The following is a 23,261-nucleotide window of genomic DNA, read 5'->3' as shown; positions in this document are numbered from 1 at the left end:
CTGTCATTTAGTTTTGATTTGCGGCCACTGTTGCGTTTACACGATGATATCTTTCCATGTTTTGTGTAGGCTGTCATGACTGTTGAAACATTCAATTTGGCTGTCTTGGTTACCGATGCTCCAGCTAATCGGGTCCCCACAGTGGAAATCTGTTACGTCTTTCATTGCACGTCGACATCGGCCTCTCAGCGCAAATACGAAGTGTGCACTACTCGCAAACAACCTGCACTTATGCCTGGTCCGTACTGAACACGCACAGTCCAGCGCGACCCGTGTCTTACTTGCGTTGTTGACCGTCAAACACAACCATCCCATTACTAGCACTGTTCACATTATTTTGCGTATCTCCTGTACTTTCCATATGAATATTCTGCAGTTCACAATTAACCTTTGGCAGGGGTTGCGCAGAAACCGTTTAAGACGTTTTTCAGACCATTCTACTCTCGTATAGCACATGGGAGAAAAAGGAACAGTTAAGTCATTCTCTCCGAGTTGTGATTTCTCTTTTCTTTTTTTTATAACGATGGTCGTTTCTTCCTATTATGTGATTAACCAATGTGGTTCGCTCACATTCATTTTATATACAACGTTCCTTTGTCGCTAACACCCTACGGCTCCACACAGGAAACGTTTACAGCAATTCATTTGTAAATTTACATTTCATGTTGTTTTGTCACGTGTGAGAACTCTAATGCGGCTAGGTTATGATACGTGGTTAATTTATTTCCATAAATAACTGTGGTTGGTGCCAGTAAGAGCAGTTCTGGAAGCGACTCCGTTGTGGCACTCTGTCAGAAGGAACTGCAATTTCCAGTGGAAGCAGAGTGCGCAATAACTGACACAAGTGGCAATTATTCGAGAAGTTTCAATTTCGAAGACTGGGGCAGTATTTCACGCTATGCTCAGTGGTGGCACATTCGCCACCACGCTGCACAGGCTGGTTTTCTGGCCCTTGTTTATTGGAGAGTCTTTGCTTCTGTTATCGCCCATCTTCAGCTGTCTCAATTCTTGACTGGCTTTTAACAGACATCATACAAGTGTCTCATGTAATATAAAGGGTTTATTATACATTAGGCCCTGGTATGACGCCTTAGGTCCTTGCACGGTGTCTGTTAAATGCGTGTCATTTAGTGGTGGTCGTATTGTCACACAGTCCAGAGTCTTGCCTCAGTGGTGATGCCGGTTCCAGCCAAATCGACGCAGGTTGCCGGGACTCTCATGGGAGACCGCTGGAGTCTGCGGGGTCGCACTCAGCCGTTGTGAGGCAGACTGAGGAGCCACTCGACTGAGAAGCAGCGGCTACGGCCACGAAAACTGTCGACGGCCGGGGGTGAATTTTTTCTGACCTCGTGCTCCTCCATATCCGCATCCAGTGACGAGGGTGACCCGGCAGTTGGTCGGTACTATTTGGCATTCCGAGGTCTCTTCTGACGGTATTTTATTGTTCCACATAAGATTTTCCCGATTGCAGATTTTCTATTTACTGAGAGGTTAAAGCCCTAATAATGTTATTACGCGATTCCATACAGACACATGTACCTAGCGCAAAAGATATTGTTTGCCATCTGAAATGATTGATTATTGTGAACTATGCAATTTTATCGTCACTAGATCTAACACTGGATCAAGCATGCGTGCACAACATTACGATTAGTAGGAAAGACATGTATCGTGGAACGAGTTATTATGATGATGGTGATGTTGGTTTGTGGGGCGCTCAATATCGAGGTCATCGGCGCCTGTACAAGTTCCCAATCATTCACTTCCAGTCTTGTCACTCCCCGTATGATGATGGGATGATGAGGACAACACAAAGACCCGGCCCTGGGCGGTGAAAATTCGCGACCTGGCCAGGAATCGAACCCGGGAGCCCGTAATCCTGAGGTAACAACGCTAGCCACTGTCAACAAGCTGCGGACGTTTCAATTATGGTTCTACCACTTGAATGCACGTATCTGGTGAAATACTTTTCCCACAAAACATTGTATATTTTTCGGAACAAGCGCTGACCTCGAATTGTCGAGGCAAACTCACCTTCCCGAATCCGAAAGCAAATTATTAAGGCAATGAAAATTCTTTATGTCTTTGCAATGAATACGACCTCTGGATTGGTTATCATTGAAATAATAATTGAGGTAAAACCACAACGTAATTTCTGTTATTATTCCTGTGCAAGGCATTAGTCCAAAGCCTCATGGTTACTCGCTGCTGCCATCAAGATAAGGCATATTTCATTTAATGAAATAGAAAAAGCGGCAGAATGAAAATAAATACACTGAAGCACCAAATAAAGTAATATAGGCATGCGTATTCAAATACAGAGATATGTAAACAAGCGGAATACGGCGCTGCGGTCGGCAACGCCTGTATAAGACAACAAGTGTCTGGCGCAGACCGGTTACTGCTGCTACAATGGCGGGTTATCAAGAATGAAGTGAGTTCGAACGTGGTTTTATATTCGGCGCACGGGCGATAGGACACAGTATATCCGAGGTAGCAATAAAATGTGGATTTTTCCGTACCACCATTCCACGAGCGTATCGTGAATATCAGGAATCTGTTAAAACTTCAAATCTCCAACGTCACTGCCGCCGGGAAAAGATCCTGGAAGAAAGGGACCAACGACGACTGAAAATCGTTCAACGTGACAGAAGTGCAACCCTTCCGCAAATTGCTGCAGGTTTCAATGTTGGGCTATCAACAACTTTCAGCGAGCGAACCATTCAACGAAATACCATCGATATGGGCTTTCGGAGCCGCAGGCCCACTCGTGTAGCATTGATGACGGTGCGACACAAAGCTTTACGCCTCACCTGGGAACGTCAACACCGACAATGGACTGTTGATGACTGGAAACATGTTGCCTGGTCGGACGAGTCTCGTTTCAAATTGTATCGAGCGGGTGGACAAGTACGAATATGGATACAACCCCATGAATTCAGGGACCGTGCATGTCAGCAGGGGACCGTTGAAACTGGAGGAGACTCTGCAATGGTGTGGGACGTGTACAGCTGCAGTGATATGGAACCCCTGATACGTCTAGATACGACTCTGACAGGTGGCACGTACGTAAGCATCGTGTCTGATAAACTGTGTCCATTCCTGACTATTGTGTATTCCGACGGACTTGGGCAATTCTAACAGGACAATGCGACACCCCACACGTCCAGAATTGCTACGACGTGGCTCCAGGATCACTCTCCTGAATTTAAACACATCTGCTGGCCTCCCAACTCCCCAGATATGAACATTATTGAGCATATCTGTGATGCCTTGCTACGTGCTGTTCAGAAGAGATTCCACCCCCTCGTACTCTTACGAATTTATGAACAGTCCTGCTGGATTCATGGTGTCAGTTCCCTCCAGCACTACTTCAGATATTATTGGAGTCCACGACACGTCGTGTTGCGGCACTTCTCCGTGCTCCCTGGCTTTCTTTGGCTCTTCAGTGTATACGGGGGTTCGCTTTTGAATAGCGATTATTAAATCTCAAAGAACATAGATCTTTAGCAAAGAACAATAGTATAAGTCGTATTACGTAAGCCACGTGGTACACACGCAATAATGAAACAGACCTATGATTCAGAATAGTACTTAAAAATGTAAATGAAGCAGGCAAAAAGGAATACAAACGTCTTAAAAATATCGAGAGGAAGTGCAAAATGGCTAAGCAGGGATGGCTAGAGGACAAATGTAAGGATGTAGAGGCTTATCTCACTAGGGGTAAGATAGATACTTCCTACAGGAAAATTAAAGAGACCTTTGGAGAAAAGAGAACCACTTGCATGCATATCAAGAGCTCAGATGGAAACCCAGAGAAAGCAGAAAGGTGGAAGGAGTATATCGAGGGTCTATACAAGGGCGATGTACTTGAGGACAATATTATGGAAATGGAAGAGAATGTAAATGAAGATGAAATAGGAGATAGGAAACTGCGTGAAGAGTATGACAGAGCATTGAAAGACCTGAGTCGAAACAAGGCCCCGGGCGTAGACAACATTCCATTAGAACTACTGACGACTTTGGGAGATCCAGTCCTGACAAAACTCTACCATCTGGTGAGCAAGATGTACGAGACAGGCGAAATACCCTCAGACTTCAAGAAGAATATAATAATTCCATTCCCAAAGAAAGCGGGTGTTGACAGATGTGAAAATTACCGAACTATCAGTTTAATAAGTCACGGCTGCTAATACTAAGGCGAATTCTTTGCAGACGAATGGAAAAACTGGTAGAGGCCGGCCTGGGAGAAGATCAGTTTGGATTCCGTATAAATATTGGAACACGTGAGGCAATACTGACGTTACAACTTATCTTAGAAGAAAGATTAAGGAAAGGCAAACCTACGTTTGTAGGATTTGTAGACACACAGAAAGCTTTTGACAATGTTGACTGGAATACTCTCTTGCAAATTGTAATGGTGGCAGGAGTAAAATACAGGGAGCGAAAGGCTATTTACAATTTGTACAGAAAGCAGATCTCAGGCATAAGAGTCGAGGGGCATGAAAGGGAAGCAGTGGTTGGGAAGGGAGTGAGACAGAGTTGTAGCCTCTCCCTGATGTTGTTCAATCTGCGTATCGAGCAAGCAGTAAAGGAAACAAAAGAAAAATTCGTAGATGTTAAAATCCATGGAGAAGAAATAAAAACTTTGATTTTCACCGATGACATTGTAATTCTGTCAGAGACAGCAAAGGACTTGAAAGAGCAGTTGAACGGCAGGGACAGTGTCTTGAAAGGAGAATATAAGATGAACATCAACAAAAGCAAAACGAGGATAATGGAATGTAGTCGAATTAAGTCGGGTGATGCTAAGGAAATTAGATTAGGAAGTAAGTAAAGGAGTTTTGCTATTTGGGGAGAAAAAAAACTGATGGTGGTCGAAATAGGGAAGATATAAGATGTAGAGGATAATGGAATAGTCGAATTAAGTCGGGTGATGCTGAGGAAATTAGATTAGGAAATGAGGCACTTAAAGTAGTAAAGGAGTTTTGCTATTTGGGGAGAAAAAAAAACTGATGGTGGTCGAAATAGGGAAGATATAAGATGTAGACTGGCAATGGCAAGGAAAGCGTTTCTGAAGAAGAGAAATTTGTTAACATCGAGTATAGATTTGTGTCTGGGAGTCGTTTCTGAAAGTATTTGTATGGAGTGTAGCCATGTATGGAAGTGATACATGGACGATAAATAGTTTGGACAAGAAGAGAATAGAAGCTTTCGAAATGTGGTGCTACAGAAGAATGCTGAAGATTAGATGGGTATATCACATAACTAATGAGGAGGTATTGAATAGAATTGGGGAGAAGATGAGTTTGTGGCACAACTTGACAAGAAGTAGGGACCGGTTGGTAGGCCATGTTCTGAGGCATCAAGGGATCGCAAATTTTGCATTGGAGGGCAGCGTGGAGGGTAAAAATCGTAGAGGGAGACCAAGAGATGAATACACTAAGCAGATACAGAAGGATGTAGGTTGCAGTAAGTACTGGGAGATGAAGAAGCTTGCACAGGACAGAGTAGCGTGGAGAGCTGCATCAAACCAGTCTCAGGAGTGAAGACCACAACAACAACTTAAAAATCTAAAAATCGTATGGTGAATGATTACGATGAAAGACAGCATGTAAATAGAATGGAAACTGTCGCACATTAACAGTAGCCACTAATTCTACTCTCCTGCTCAGTCTGCTTTAGTGACAACCCAGTGTTATTTTTCCAATGTGGGTCACCAAATTCGTAAATAAAGTTATTACTGTGTATAACGCCGGAAATGCATATCCTCCTATTTCCATCTATTGTACTGTAATTTTTTTCCTTATTTTGTTACCTCAAGATAAGACATTTCTGTGTCTTTATATATTGTAATTGTTTTACTATATATATATATATATATATATATATATATATATATATATATATATATATATATATATATGGATTTATGTCGGTGTATAATTGGTTTGTTTTGTAAATATTATTTGTATTTTTACGCTGGGTCTTGCCTAGGGAAAACTATGCTATCGAACGAATACATCGATAGGTCGTGTGGAGAACCATAGTGTTTAGGATCTTGAGTAGTGTGAACTCGGTGTGTTGTGTGACGCTCCCGCGAGTTGCCGCGCTTTCGGGGTTCGGCAGCATGTAATTGCGCTTGACTTGCTACGATAGTTACTGACACGGTGTCGCGGACGGGAAGCATTAGCTGGCGCACATCAAGAGCCTGGTAACCGTGTCGAGTAGAAGGCGCGCCAACATCCAGCTTCTGCAACAGCGACGGCCGACAATGAGTGACTGTCGCCACATCCTCGATCGACGACTTCAAACCTTCAATCAACCAGCAAGGAAGACTGGAAGCACGTAAAGTTTTAGAACTGTATGGCAGACCTCAGCTTTTAAGATTGTTCCATTTGCCTCTTTAAATTACAGCTACGTAGCATGAACCTTTGTTGCTCATTGTCCCAATTGCATTACCAAGCAGGGTCCCTTCCTTTTCCGGAATGAACCCGAGTGTCGTTGAAATTCAAACGCCAGCATTAAAGTAATATCATTCGATTTCACTGCTTTAATTTCAAAGTTCAGTTAAAGTATTCATACCTGGCTACAATATTTAGATTAAACAAGCACAAATTAAGAGTGCGAGTTTTGTTACCATATTTTAGCTCAGCTTGGTACGTACTTAATGTTACTATTGTTAATTGTCGCTGGCCGCGTTGGTCTCGCGGTTCTATGCGCGCAGTCCGGAACCGCGCGACTGCTACGGTCGCAGGTTCGAATCCTGCCTCGGGCATGGATGTGTGTGATGTCCTTAGGTTAGTTAGGTTTAAGTAGTTCTGAGTTCTAGGGGACTGATGACCACAGATGTTAAGTCCCATAGTGCTCAGAGCCATTTTAACCATTTTTTTGTTAATTGTCCAGAATCATTTAATTCAAGTTCAAAGTTAAATCTCTTATTTCTAAATTACGTAGATTCAAGTGGCTTTTGAAATGATTGTTGAGGTAGCCCAAGACTAATCTTATTTTACTGAATTTCGTAGTGCTTCAGAAACAAATCTCACTATTAATTTCAGTCACTAATTAACTTTCAGTTTTCCGGTTTTATTAATTCTTTTGCTAAATTAAGTCAGAGTGTAGCGAAATTTATAACTTCTGACAAACTTTCAGTTTTCACACTACACGTATCAACCTTCAGTTGCCACGCTTTTAGTGCTAATTATATGTGCAATAACCTTTTTTTTCAGTTATTATAGTAGTTGTCCATAGGACTGGCGACCGTAATTTTCTCCAAATCTCAAATATCTAATTAACGCCAATTAATTGTTAACGTGACGACCGCACATTTACTTTCTTTATTAATTTTACCCTTTTCTCAAAATTAATTTCCAACAATTTCATTTGCATTTTTCCTTTCATTTAGATGTAACCCTTTCCTCCCTCTTTACCGACAGATTAACTTCGGTGACGACTGCTTTTTCCAAATTCCCATTAGGTGCACGCGGTCTAATTTTTCACTGTCATTAAGGTCGATAAGTGAGGGGGAGGTTACATGTGTCTCTCAGAGCAGGTACATGGTGAAATGTTGTGCACAATTCTGTGTATCAGTTAATGAATACAGAGAACAGAACCAACAAAAAGGTTTCGTTCTCTTTCGGACTGGTAAAGCAAACAGACCGCAAGGACGCCCTCAAACACCATTGGCTGAGCCTCGCTCTCCCCCGCAAAGATGTTAGCTAAGATGAACTAGTGTATCAGAGTCAGCTGTCAGTATACAAAAATCAATCAATGGGCGCAGATATGACACTAAAAGTGGTTCTTGGGAGGAAGGTAGCACGTAAATCGTAAATTAGGTGTGGCAAATTATGACTTATCAAGACTTTCCTAGTAATGCTACAATGTGGCGAAACCCAGGAAATCTAGAAACTTTCTGTTGTCCCCGATACAAAACAGCAGAAGGAGGAAGAAAGCAGTGAATGCAGGTAGCTTCGCGTGCTCTTCTTGAGAAGCAACGCCCGTCCGTCTGTCTGTCTGCAGTTGTCGACGCGGCTTGGCCCTCGCACCTGTCGTGGGCGGAGCTCGTTAACCTAATGAGAGCTTCCGCTGTTCCAGCGACCATAAACACGCATCAGCTGCGCCCAGACGCCGAAAAGATTTGTAAGTAGCGGCTGTGAAGCGAGCACCGCCTGCGTTCGTCTCCTCCCTAAATAGCGTTCCGACAGGGCAACGGGCGTCCGAGGAAAGAGAAATAATACCCTGCAGCGTTAATGGTGGTAAAATTCGTCGAACACTAGCGTAATTACAAGCGGGAGAGGAAGGCGGTAGGCGGCGACACACGTACAGGCAGAGGAATAAAAATGCGCGTGGCCTCGTGGTGCTTCTCTTGTAAAAGGAAAGTTTACGTGTTTCGAGGGTTTCCGTTTCTGAGCTTACGCGTTCTGGTCTTCTCTGGCGTTCGAATAGCGGTTGAATACGATAAGATGCAATATTAATCGTGCGCTCCCTCGTGATGTGTTTATTTTTCTTGTCTTTTTAGCAGCACCAGTCTTTCAAGAGACTGACTACTTTCATATGTTTTTTTTCTGTCCCAAGGGCAGCTTTTCATCTTTGGTCATCTACCATGTTTGATCTCTACATAATCTGTGTTATCTAGGACTAGATGTCAAGAGATTAGTTCATTTTTCTCCCCTTCGGTTCTTAGTGTAGTGGCTACTCTTAGGACATGTCTCACGAAAGTGAGTTTCGTTTGCCGAAATAGTTTACATACGCTTCTCACTCCGATTAGTGCTCACTTTTTTCCTAATTTTCTATCTCCGTGTCGTTTTAGTAGACCTTCGGTTTCAGTTTCATGACGAAATGTGCTGTAAACTTCAGGAAACGCACAATTTCAAGCCGGCCGCGGTGGTCTAGCGGTTCTAGGCGCTCAGTCCGGAACCACGCGACTGCTACGGTCGCAGGTTCGAATCCTGCCTCGGGCATGGATGTGTGTGATGTCCTTAGGTTAGTTAGGTTTAAGTAGTTCTGAGTTCTAGGGGACTGATGACCACAGATGTTAAGTTCCATAGTGCTCAGAGCCATTTGAACCATTTGAACCACAATTTCAAACTTCTTTTCCTCGAATTGCTTCTGTCCACACATCTCGTATAGCTTGCATATATTTCATCCGTTGAACACCAAATTTTGTGCCTCTAGTTTTGTACCTTGCAACATTTTACTTCTGCATTGTTTTCTGTTCAACAGGCTATCATTTTCCTTTAAAATGTGTAAATCTGCATAGAAAGCTACTGATACTTGCAATGACACGAATCCCTTGCACTTAAGCGTTCTTTTCCCTTCCTGGGTTTCCGCTTCTAATAATCGGTTTAGGGTGGGGATTTATCTCTAAGTTCCTGATTTATAATTCCTTTTTCTTGAAAGACAATATTACTCCTACAGAGCAAACAAACTGAAAGGAGAGGAAATCAAGGAACCCGAAAGTACATGTCAATGCAATATTGCCTGCACTCGAACCAACAGGCAAATTTTAATCCAACATTTCTGCATCAACGTGAACAAAACGAGATGGAATTTCTGTCTCGTTGGAAACACACGAATGGTCGCTTAAGAAATGATATGGACTTTCGTGAAATGGGAACCACTTTTTTAGGAAAATCCTCTTACAAATTCCCATGTAATGTGTCTGAGAAATGAGCGTTGGTCATCGATGCGGAAATCCCGCATTATCGTTACCACGTTACGATTTGTATGAGCTGAAAATTGCGAATCCGTACCGTGTTGATGACTTCCATGATTTTTTCTGCGGCACAGTGTTGTGTGTTTTGGATAAAACGAATCGTTGGCATGAAACCTGCACACAGTGTACTGTTCTTGAACAGCACCATTCCCGTGCCCACTTTATCGTCCCCATGTACCAATCGCATGACCAGCCGTAGCGCTCCATGCTCTCACTAAATGAGACCCTGCGGAGAACGCAGAACGACGGCGCAAAGTGTGATCAGGAATTTCCAGCACCTTAAGGGCAGTTGCTCACGATGAAAATTTCCTCGACCACCGGAATTCAAACCTACTACTTCCAAGTCGAGTGCTATCACACGAATAATTATATGCTCAGTTCGTCTGAATCACAATGCAAGAGGTGTGATGAGTAATTCAAAGAATGTTAAAAGTGTAGAAAGTTCTGGCGAGTGGGGAGAAATCACAAAGGGAGTCCCACAGAGTCCCATTTTGATTCCACTCCACATTCGAAATGCAGTTTTGTTACTTTTTGGAGACTATATTAGTGATAAATTAGCTTCTGTCAGAGAGAAAGCAACGTAAACGACGTGAATGTGATGTCTTCGATGTCTCACCTGAAGATGAGTGGCAGGTGCCAAGTGGAAATATGGTGCAATGAATTAATCGACGACCGACAGCAAGCACGAAATTTGTTCGAACAACAGGAGAGACTGCAAATAATATTTCCCAAAATATATATAAAATGGTTCTCAGTAAATGAACTCGCACTAAATTTTGAAAAATGAACACACTATATTAAGTTCCGTATGACAAAAAGACTCATACCGACAATTGATGCAGCACGTAAGCAGGAGCCAGTAAATAGTGTAGAATGCTACAAATTTCAGGGTGTACGTACTGATGATAACTTGAACTGAGAGGAGCATACTACGGAGCTTCTTAAACAACTAATTTCTGCTACTTCTGCTCTTCGTGGAACAGCTATTCCTGATATATTTTGCATATTTCCACTCAATAATGACTTACGTAATAATCTTCTGGGTTATTAATCACGTACAAAAAAAAGTACTGACTACGCAAAAGCGAACGTTCAGAATTACATGTGGTGCTATCCCACGGACTGAGGCGAAACAGGTGCTGTATCGTTGTAAGAGGTACAGGGGCGAGCGAGTGTGCCGGGGCTTACCGCAGTTCACTGCTAGTAGCCCCACGTCATAATGACGCGCCTGTGCTTAACATACAAAGATCTGCACCACAATCTAAGAGTGAACTAGAAATTGAAGTAACTTTTACAAGCTTCGTCAGCGTATGCTTCAGTGTATTAATGTTAACATTGTAAGGTCTCAGAATGATCAAATGAATACACAAGCTTAGGAAAAAATAAATTGTGCTAAAAATGAAACTAGAAAGCTAAAAACTGATCAGAATATGCAAAAGTATGTCACAACTGAAACAAATCTCAACTTGATCAGAGCAATATTTTGGTAAAAACTAGTGTTTTTACGAGAAATTGAAGTGGCTAAATATTAGTCTCACAAATATGAGAATTCTTATATAGCGTCAGTTAGATATAAAACATTAACTACGTGACACCAACAAGGTACCTCTATTAGTTTTCAAGCTATTTACCGAAAAACGAGTTTGGAACAAAAACGTACTTATTCATTACAGATAAAGTATCATTTGTATTTGCAATGGAAAATTCTAATTACACCAACTGATTTCAGTAATGCTGTAATGCAGCTACACCATGTTTCAGGATTGTATTGTTAGTAAATATGAATACAAGGAACCTTAAAGAGGCAGTTGAGAGGTCATGTTCTACTGTCGGTTCTGTTCTAAAAATTCTAGGCAGCAAGTTTTAAATTCATTCAAGCTAAACCTTTTCCAGCAACTATGTGTGTGTGTGTGTGTGTGTATAAAATTGAGAAGAATGTAAATTGTTAAACGACAGACTAACAGACTATTAATTAATACATATCCAAGAAAGGGGCCATTTAGATGCTGACATCTGTGCCTAGGGCAGTTGATAGCAGATGTGCCGTTTGGCGGTCTGCTGCTCCCGTATATAGACACAGTCAGAGAGGCAGTTGGAAGAGACACTACGCACTGAGGTACCAGTCTGTCCGCGTCGGCCAAACGCCTGTGTGCCCTGACCCTTGGCTGCCATCAGAGCCACGCAGACTTGAATGCGTTTTCGGGGTAGTAGGACTGTACACCGTCCTGGATCGCTTAGATGTCACTGAAGTATTGTTTGTGTGCAGCCCGTAATATAGACAAAAACGCGTGGCAAGTGGGGAGATATTTTTAAAGTTTTAAGTCGAGTTGTTAACTTTGGTGATTAGAGTCAAGGCGATCATTTTACTCGGAACTTCCGTCAGAGGTCGCCTTTGAACTGTTAATTGTACTGTTTCCAATAGGGGTGTTCGTTAGAATTAAGACTTAAATATTGTGCGTGTGAACGTTTACCAAATACAAACATTAAAAGAAGTTTTGCATCACCTCAGTTCCGAGAGTTCCGGAACCTGTACAGAAAATTGGAACAGAGATCGACATAAACTTCATTTCCGCCGTTTTTATTCCTCATGAAAACCACACATTGCATGTTGCACCACCATACAGCAAGACCTTCAGAGGTGGTGGTCCAGGCTGCTCTACACGCAGGTACCTCTAATACCCAGTAGCACATCCTGTTGAATTGATGCATGCCTGTATTCGTCGTGGCATACTATCCACCTGTTCATCAAGGCGCTGTTGGTCCAGATTGTTCCACTTCTCAACGGCGAGTCGGCGTAGATCCCTCAGCGTGGTTGATGGGTCACGTCGTCCATAAACAGCCCTTTTCAATCCATCCTAGGTATGTTCGATAGGGTTCATGTCTGGAGAACATGCTGGCCACTCTAGTCGAGCGAGCCGGCCGATGTGGCCGAGCGATTCTAGGCGCTTTAGTCTGGAACCGCGAGACTGCTACGGTCGCAGGTTCGAATCCTGCCTCGGGCATGCATGTGTGTGATGTCCTTAGGTTAGTTAGGTTTAAGTTGTTCTAAGTTGTAGGGGACTGATCACCTCAGATGTTCTATCGTGCTCAGAGCCATTTGAACCATTTGAACTAGTCGACCGATGTCCTTATCCTGAAGGAAGCCATTCACAAGATGTCCACGATGAGGGCGCGAATTGTCGCCCATGAAGACGAATGCCTCGCTAATACGCTGCCGATATGGTTACACTAACGGTCGGGGGATGGCATTCAGGTATCGTTTAACCGTTACGGCGCCTTCCATGACCACCAGCGGCATACGTCGACACCATATAATGCCACCTCAAAACGGCAGGAAACCTCCACCTTGCTGAAATCGCTGGACAGTGTGTCTAAGGCGTTCAGCCTGACCGGGTTGCCTCCAAACAAGTCTCCGACGATTGTCTGGTTGAAGGCACACCCGACACTCATCCGTGAAGATAACGTGATGCAAGTAGTGAGAAGTCCATTTGGTAGTTGATGGGGCCATCTGTACCGCGCTGCACGGTGTCGTGGTTCCAAAGATGGACCTCGCCATGGACGTCGGGAGTGAAGCTGTACATCATGCAGCCTATTGCGCACAGTTTGAGTCGTAACACAACGTCCTGTGTCTGCACGGAGAGCATTATTCAACATGGTGGCGTTGCTGTCAGGGTTCCTCCAAGCCATAGTTTGTAGGTAGCGGTCATCCACTGCAGTAGGAGCCCTTGCCCGGCATGAACGACGCACCTCATCGACAGTTCCTGTCGCTCTGTATCTCATCCATGTTCGAATAACATCGCTTTGGTCCATTCCGAGACGCTTGGACACTTCTCTTGTTGAGAGCCCTTCCTGGCATAAGGTAACAAAGCGGACTCGATCGAACCGCTGTATTGACCGTCTAGGCGTGTGTATGAAGTACAGAAAATACGAGCCGTGTACCTCCTTCCTGGCAGATTGATTGGAACTGATCGGCTGTCGGACCCCCTCAGTCTAATAGGCGCTGCTCATGCATGGTTGTTTACAACTTTGTGCGGGTTTATTGACATCTCTGAACAGTCAGAGAGACTGTGTCTGTGATACAATACCCATAGTCAACGTCTGTCTTCAAGAGTTCTGGGAACCGGGGTGATGCACAACTTCTTTTGATGAATGTATGTCAATCACTTAAAACTTAAAACTTGTCATAGTTGCTCATCCCTCTGAGTAAATAGCAACACGGAACACTTCCCTTCAGTGAGCACAAGGAATTGTGTGGACTTGGAGACTGTAAATTATGTCGGTATGTCCTCCATTGCTTTCTGGCTGACCGCAAAAATAGTTTTGAAGCTCTTGTAAACGGCGAAGGTATGCGTAAAGCATGCACAAACAATTTAAGTGCCTGTACATAACGACACTATAAAAACATCGACCGTTTGATTATTTTACCCGCTGCCGCTAAAGACATCATACGGTGCTTCTTCCAGGAGCTGGGCATTCTAAGTGCGCCATCACAATATAATATTCGCTAATGAAATTCATCATGAATAACTCATCTCAGTTTTTAGGCGAACAGTGATGTACATACCTATCAGTGGTTCAGAAAGATGTTCAGTCTGCACCAACAATTTTTGTAATAATATTATGAGTAGCTTAAAATGCCTTACACGTAGTAGCAAAGCAAGTTTTAAATCTAACTTAAAATCATTTCTCCTGGGTAACTGGTTCTAGTCCACTGGCGAATTTGTATTTAAATACTGTTAGCCTGAAAGAAAACTTGTTTTAACGTAATTGCATGAGCAGAACGAAACAACTATTGCGTTCATTAATGTTAACACTAACCATGTACATGTATCCTCTAAAATGTCACGTTCTACATCATTCCGAAACAGAATCATTCAGATGATGTGTGGAACATGCAACTAACTCAGCGACCTCAGCTGTGGAGGTGGATCAGTTAAAATCCACAGCCTTCGGATTCCAGTGGGACCTACAGATTCCAGCGGTTAAGTTGTGACTGTTCACATATCTTACACCGTGTGGAGTACTAGGAATCGACGTTGAAATCCAGGTAAGAGGTTCATGTTAGGAAAGGATCAAGCATTTACACGTGGAACGGAAACCCATCAGACAGTTCGGCGTTTTCGCCAAATTAATATTTATTTAGGAAAAACATACTGATCAATTAAATTTCAGATTAATTACATGAAAACCATCAGAATTATAGTGACATATAAAGTGACAGACTACTGAGATTTACCAATATAAGCAAAATGAAACAGTGTTCAATAAACACAAAGCGTCTGAGTTTATAACAGAAAAGAAATCTGAATCGTAATTTACAAAGTTCATGACTTAATCCCGCCAAACTCCACAGCCGCCCTGGCTGTAGGCTTCAAGGAACAAGACCACAACTCAACTTTTGCTAGGCTCTCCCGCGGCAATAAGTCCTCGGGCAGGCAGGCACTTAAAAAAAAAAAACCTCAGACTCAAAAAACCTCAGACTCAGAGGTTAAATATTAAAAATTTTGGCTGGTTTCATTGTCTAGGGGCTGGGATAAGTTGCCAAATACTGCTGAGTCTACAGTATACAATATGAATATACACATGAATAGATTGGTCGAAGGTTCCTACCACTCGGCAATTGCGAATTTAGAATGTAACATAGAAATTTGTAAATGAAAGATTGCAATTACGTAAAATCTGCAGGTACTACTTTTAAATGGTTCAAATGGCTCTAAGCACTATGGGACTTAACATCTGAGGTCATCAGTCCCCTAGACTTATAAGTACTTAAACATAACTAACCTAAGGACATCACACACGTCCATGCCCGAGGCAGGATTCGAACCTGCGACCGTAGCAGCAGCGCGGTTCCGCACTGAAGCGCCTAGAACCGCTCGGCCACAGAGGCCGGCTACTACTTTTAACGATCAGTACGATATCAGAAGTACCTTTAAGAATGCCGTTTATTACTGCAAACACTTATTGGTGTCGATGGTCCCGCAATTGAATAAAATGTAAGTTGAATAACAGGGAAACAATAGATTACTACTTCACGTAATTAATTATGAGCAACAATATAGCTCGCGTGATATTCACTTCAAAACGCATACTACGTCTTCACTGCAGAAGCCACGGAAACCTCACAAGTGCACAAGTTGGCACTACGATATATTTCTATCTCCCGCAAACTGCTCCACTCTCCAAGTATTTCCTGCAACCGTACGTCGCTGCTTCCCGTTCAGCACTCTCGCGTCTCCCGTGCGACCCGATGCTCCTCCCCCACTTCCATCCAGTCTCCCCATTAACGAGCCCTGTCATCGACCACAGCGCTCCCATCACTTCCCCGAGCCAACGCACACTCACAAACATATTGCAACACATACGAAATAATGACTTACGTTTAAATAACTTGAAATTAAATAATTAATCCTACGGCTGGACCATAAAGATTCTCTAACACACATTATTAAATACACAAACAAATTAAATAAACGTATATCAAAGGAATAGAAAAAAATAGGCCAATATCGTAATGTCTCTGTGCTTTCTAAACCACAGTAAATATTTGACCAATTTTTTCATGAATTGTATATATCGGTTATAAACAAAGACATAGACGAATAAATATTTTTATAAGCATGCTGCTACCATTTCTTCATGTAACTGTGGAGTACTTACGGCCTAACGCTATTGACAGTAATTGGCCACATTGACCTCCAATAACTCATGTACCATTCAAGTTACATGTCTGTCATTGATACCTGTTTAGCTTTACGCTAATAGCTTTCTAAAGACAAGTCTATCGACAAAATCAGATGAATCGTTTACATTTTGAAAATCCGTTGCTGGGTGTTACTAGTATAATTTACAGTCACATACTAAACTTTACACTAATAAACATATTGAAAATCTGACTACACCATCAGAATCGTCGTGCAAATAATGGTTGTATACATGTTTCTTTTCAAGGTATCATGATTCCTCTTGCTATTATTAATTTCTACATGAGCTGTGAAACGTCTACCATTAAGGCTCCACAAAGTCCGCCATGTTTGGCACTCCCGGCAAACACATCTCCTTCATCGACACAAAGCACAGTTCTCGACACAGCGTCAACATGGAATACCCAGCCACATGGTTGGTCTGGACCACGCGCTGGGGCCGCCCCTCTAGCTCTGGCTAACGTTCAGCACCACACGGTTGCTGACGACCCCTGGCTAGCCGAGCGGCCCGTGCGGCCACGCCAACTCGGAACTCAGAATATTTTCAGTGCGCCACAACTCGCCCGTTACCTCACAGGCGTTGGGCAGGATGCCTCCAAGGTAGCAGCCCAGAAGTCGCGGGTGCAAACACCTAGGTAGACTCGCATTTTAAATGCGAACATTTCAGGTTGGGCTTTCAAAAATGGCTCTGAGCACTATGGGACTCAACTGCTGAGGTCACTAGTCCCCTAGAACTTAGAACTAGTTAAACCTAACTAACCTAAGGACATCACAAACATCCATGCCCGAGGCAGGATTCGAACCTGCGACCGTAGCGGTCTTGCGGTTCCAGACTGCAGCGCCTTTAACCGCACGGCCACTTCGGCCGGCGGTTAGGCTTTGCCGTGACTGTTATTGACATTTAATGAAACAACAGGTTTACTGTTACCAGTCACCGTTTTCTTTATTTCCACTACGCGTTTCAAAGGTTTAAACCTCCATCATCAGGTGGATTTACATTAGTTAGTATGACATTAGTGTGTGTGTTGTGTTGCGATTTTTTGGAGGAACTTGTGGCACTGTCTCCAGTGGTCACAGGTTCCTTTCGTTGTCGTAACACATACGTAATAACCTGAAAACCAATCTCGTTCACAATTTAAAATCAGTACGTTCCCCTTTGTTACATTCAGAAGCCTATAAAATCATTGGCGACACATGTCCTTCATGCAATATAGGACAAACAGGACGAGCTTTTTCAGTCAGATATAAAGAGCATCTATTGGGGAAAAAAGGCACTAACATTCATAATTCTTCTTCCGCTGATCATTTGTTGATCACAGGCCACAAACCTAAGGAAATTAATGAAATTAATATTATGCACATAGAGAAGAAAGGTCGTAGACTTGATGTTCTTGAGGAAATGGAAATATTCAAACACTTCTCTCTCAATCATAACCTTATTCTTAATGAACAGTTACAGTTACGTAACAACAATTTTTTCAGTGGCTTCCAACCTTTACTGAAGGATTTTTAAAAGGTGCCGGCCGAAGTGGCCGTGCGGTTAAAGTCGCTGCAGTCTGGAACCGCAAGACCGCTACGGTCGCAGGTTCGAATCCTGCCTCGGGCATGGATGTTTGTGATGTCCTTAGGTTAGCTAGGTTTAACTAGTTCTAAGTTCTAGGGGACTAATGACCTCAGCAGTTGAGTCCCATAGTGCTCAGAGCCATTTGAACCATTTTTTTAAAAGGTATTTTGCATCTATGTCAATTTTTCCTTGTGTTTTTTCTGAAATGTTGTTTTACTCCCCATACTCTTATTGCAGTTTAATCACTTACTGTATTTACTGTAACAAATTACTGAAATTTTTTTAAAAATTTCTTACTGCTTTTAAATTACAATATTTCATACTATTAAATGTTTAAAAGTTGTAAACACATATGGTATACAAACTGCTGTAACCTTTCTATCACGTAAAGCAGATGTTACCAATTTTCATCACCAGATGGCGTGACACCTCATGTCCACATCGTAGTATGGCCGGCGCACCCGCCACCCAGTCCGATGCCACCTGTTTCAGTATACACACGCAGCCCTTAGCAGCAATCTTTAATTTTTAACCAGAAATGACAGTAAAACTTTTACGTAGCATGTTTTATTATGTGACGTGGCCTTTTTGGTGTTAAAATTGTATGACGAGAGCTGTAATGCTCAACTTTTTACGTATGTAAGTACATCTTTATATACGAATATTAATTATTACTGTCTTGTATTTTTCTTATTAATGACTAACTTTGTATCACCATTATTTAGGTAATATAAATTCTGATGAAGACTCCCTTCGTTTAGGAGTCGAAACCATGGTCGATTCGACTATAAAATGCATTGCAACCAGTGGGCTGTCTTTACTACAAAAAGTATTTTCACGGTTGCTGCGCACAGCTTTATTTAAAGTTGTATCCCTTATGTGTTTCGAATCACATCACAGGAAGCTACAATTGTGGCAACTAATTCCCTCTCCCTATTCAGTAGAGTGTCATACACAAGTGACTTTAGACATCCCAGTAGGATATAATGAAGGGGATTGAGGTCAGATGACCTCGCAGGCCACGGAGTAGAACCTCGCCTTCCAACCCGCGACAAGGAAGTACAGCACTGTGATGGCTGCGGACATCCAACTGAAGTGAGGTGGTGCACCGCCAGTACAGTATCCGTGTCCTCTTGTGATCAGCCAAGGATGCGTTTTCCGATAACTCAGGTACAAAGAACTCAATGCACAAACCTCAAGCACAGGTGGCCATTAAGACGACTAGGTAGAAGATACGACCCAATTACATTGTCGCCTACACTGCGAGCCCAGATATTCACAGCAAGATGATATGACTCTACTACGGCGTGAGGGTCTTCCTCATCCCACACGTGGCTATTCCTGTTGTTCGGAGTACCATCACGATCAAATGTGGCCTCGTCAGTAAACTGCATGATCTGGAGGAAATCCGGTGGCTCAATCCACTGTTGGAGCAGCCACTGACACAGTGCGACCCTTAGTGCAAAGTCAGTCACGATCATTGCATGGACACGTTGAGGGTGATATGGGTGTAATTGCTGTTCGTGGAGTACTCGCCACACGATAGTATGTGTAGCGCCCATTTCACATGCAATACGACGAGTGCTTGTACTGGGGTCCGCTGCAACAGATTCCCGCACCTCCTCTTCAAAATCGGGTGTGCGAGTGGTCCTCATTTTGCCTAGTGCCTCGTTTCTTCTTAGCAATAAAACAGTCTCCCCCCCATTCGTCCATCGAGAGAAATAAACCCTTATCGTGACGGATGATGCCTGTACAGCCTTGCACGAGCGAGAGCATTGCAACGTACTTCCCCATACACATGGTGCATGTCAGTGAGATCTACGAAACTGCGCCGGTACTACTCCACCATATTGTACTGTACGTCTCTGAATAGCACTGAGCAATGAATGGGTCTGTCGTCGATTCATAGCACGTTCTGTCATAATGTAAATACGATATAATAGAGCCACCTTATCGACAACTAAAATAAATAATAGCTGCATCATGACTTCATAACAATCAGGCTCTTTCTCCTTGTTTCCTTGCAGGAAATAAAGAATGTACATGTAAAAAAACAGCACAGTAGTGTAAACTTGAACGCATGTTAGTTCTAAATAAGCTGGAAAAATGTAGACAAAATGGCAGACAAGCTGAAAGGAGTATCCTGGGACACGCTTGTATGTGATACCCGAGTGTGATGATAATATTAACGTAAACTAAAATGAAAGTATTATATTATAAACGATTTGTGTCTCTGACAAGTTTTGTAAAGTGGATCCCTGACTGTGCACGACCGCAGAGCGAAAGATACTGCTTCTGGTCTGAGATTGTAGTGTTGGAGTGAGTGAGCGCTTGCTGCACAGTTGTAGGTAGCTGTCTGTGAGCGAAAGACGATGGAGTAGGCAGTTTTTGTGGTGTGCTCTATGAAGCCACCAAGTGTTAGATTAATATAGGAATTATGGGAACATGTAAGCAGAAGTCTTCTCGCAAGCAAGGTAAGTATGTTAAATATTTATGACTCTCGCTTTGCCAGCGCGTTAATGTAGATGAGCTGGCTAATAATTCGGAACTGTTGAATAACCTCGGAATGTACGTACACTGATTTTATGAAGAGACAAGTCAGATATTTCCCTTTTGTAATGTTTCTAAGATTTGCTAACACAGATATATGTAATTTCATGATTTGTATTCATGCTTTTAAGTGAGGTTAGATAATACAGTTTAATGTATTAGGGTCAGCATTGCACCCCACTGAGCCTGTAGGTAGCATATTTTTATTTTTTTCATGAAGGACCAGAATATCTCGTGTTAATTCATTGTTGCTTTAGAGGTAACGCAGTTTAATTTATTTATTATGTGCACAGGGACCAAAGTTATAAGTTTTGAACAGGGCCAGAGGACTCAGTGCCTAAGGGACCGAATGTATTTTGCAGTGACTGTATTTCTTTACTGATACTGGTAGTTGTATTGCCCAATCAGTTTGTATTAAGTTTTGTTAACAATAACACACCACTTGCACTTGTAGCTACACTATAACTGCAGTTACTTATCCATTCCTCAGTCACGCACTTGGGGACCCAAGCAACTTAAAAACATACTACTTCTAATAGATGTAATTGTTACTCTGCAGATGATGTAAATAACCAGGTAATGTTATGCAGTAGAGACTCAGATATCAATAGAAATACACTCCTGGAAATGGAAAAAAGAACACATTGACACTGGTGTGTCAGACCCACCATACTTGCTCCGGACACGGCGAGAGGGCTGTACAAGCAATGATCACACGCACGGCACAGCGGACACACCAGGAACCGCGGTGTTGGCCGTCGAATGGCGCGAGCTGCGCAGCATTTGTGCACCGCCGCCGTCAGTGTCAGCCAGTTTGCCGTGGCATACGGAGCTCCATCGCAGTCTTTAACACTGGTAGCATGCCGCGACAGCGTGGACGTGAACCGTATGTGCAGTTGACGGACTTTGAGCGAGGGCGTATAGTGGGCATGCGGGAGGCCGGGTGGACGTACCGCCGAATTGCTCAACACGTGGGGCGTGAGGTCTCCACAGTACATCGATGTTGTCGCCAGTGGTCGGCGGAAGGTGCACGTGCCCGTCGACCTGGGACCGGACCGCAGCGACGCACGGATGCACGCCAAGACCGTAGGATCCTACGCAGTGCCGTAGGGGACCGCACCGCCACTTCCCAGCAAATTAGGGACACTGTTGCTCCTGGGGTATCGGCGAGGACCATTCGCAACCGTCTCCATGAAGCTGGGCTACGGTCCCGCACACCGCTAGGCCGTCTTCCGCTCACGCCCCAACATCGTGCAGCCCGCCTCCAGGGCCGGCCGAAGTGGCCGTGCGGTTAAAGGCGCTGCAGCCTGGAACCGCAAGACCGCTACGGTCGCAGGTTCGAATCCTGCCTCGGGCATGGATGTTTGTGATGTCCTTAGGTTAGTTAGGTTTAACTAGTTCTAAGTTCTAGGGGACTAATGACCTCAGCAGTTGAGTCCCATAGTGCTCAGAGCCATTTGAGCCCGCCTCCAGTGGTGTCGCGACAGGCGTGAATGGAGGGACGAATGGAGACGTGTCGTCTTCAGCGATGAGAGTCGCTTCTGCCTTGGTGCCAATGATGGTGAACCGTATGTGCAGTTGACGGACTTTGAGCGAGGGCGTATAGTGGGCATGCGGGAGGCCGGGCCGGGCCGTGCAGGTGAGCGCCACAATCAGGACTGCATACGACCGAGGCACACAGGGCCAACACCCGGCATCATGGTGTGGGGAGTAATACCGTACACTGGCCGTACACCACTGGTGATCGTCGAGGGGACACTGAATAGTGCACGGTACATCCAAACCGTCATCGAACCCATCGTTCTACCATTCCTAGACCGGCAAGGGAACTTGCTGTTCCAACAGGACAATGCACGTCCGCATGTATCCCGTGCCACCCAACGTGCTCTAGAAGGTGTAAGTCAACTACCCTGGCCAGCAAGATCTCCGGATCTGTCCCCCATTGAGCATGTTTGGGACTGGATGAAGCGTCGTCTCACGCGGTCTGCACGTCCAGCACGAACGCTGGTCCAACTGAGGCGCCAGGTGGAAATGGCATGGCAAGCCGTTCCACAGGACTACATCCAGCATCTCTACGATCGTCTCCATGGGAGAATAGCAGCCTGCATTGCTGCGAAAGGTGGATATACACTGTACTAGTGCCGACATTGTGCATGCTCTGTTGCCTGTGTCTATGTGCCTGTGGTTCTGTCAGTGTGATCATGTGATGTATCTGACCCCAGGAATGTGTCAATAAAGTTTCCCCTTCCTGGGACAATGAATTCACGGTGTTCTTATTTCAATTTCCAGGAGTGTATATACACTTCTAACCGTTATAACTTATGTATAGACCTTGGACACAAACGATGGTGAAAGTCGATGGGAAAAAGTTACTGCATGTAAAATATGGTACATAATGTGCTATATTCTGTTTAGTTAATTGTTCACAGTAAACTGAGAAATGGCAGTTCTATTTCTAATTTCAGATTCTCGCTAATGGCAGATTTTCTCGCAATGTGTGCAAGTAAACAGTGGTAAGTGTCAAAAGCATGGGTGCTAGTGTTAGTAATGTGTGCGGTTTTCTACATCTACATCTACATCCATACTCCGCGAGCCACCTTACGGTGTGTGGCGGAGGGTACTTACTGTACCACTATCTGATCCCCCCTTCCCTGTTCCATTCACGAATTGTGCGTGGGAAGAACGACTGCTTGTAAGTCTCCGTATTTGCTCTAATTTCTCGGATCTT

Source organism: Schistocerca nitens, chromosome 5 (assembly GCF_023898315.1).
Source record: "Schistocerca nitens isolate TAMUIC-IGC-003100 chromosome 5, iqSchNite1.1, whole genome shotgun sequence".
In the NCBI taxonomy this organism is placed as follows: Eukaryota; Metazoa; Arthropoda; class Insecta; order Orthoptera; family Acrididae; genus Schistocerca; species Schistocerca nitens.
The sequence above is the reverse complement of the archived record's forward strand: the minus strand, read 5'-3'. Positions refer to the sequence as shown.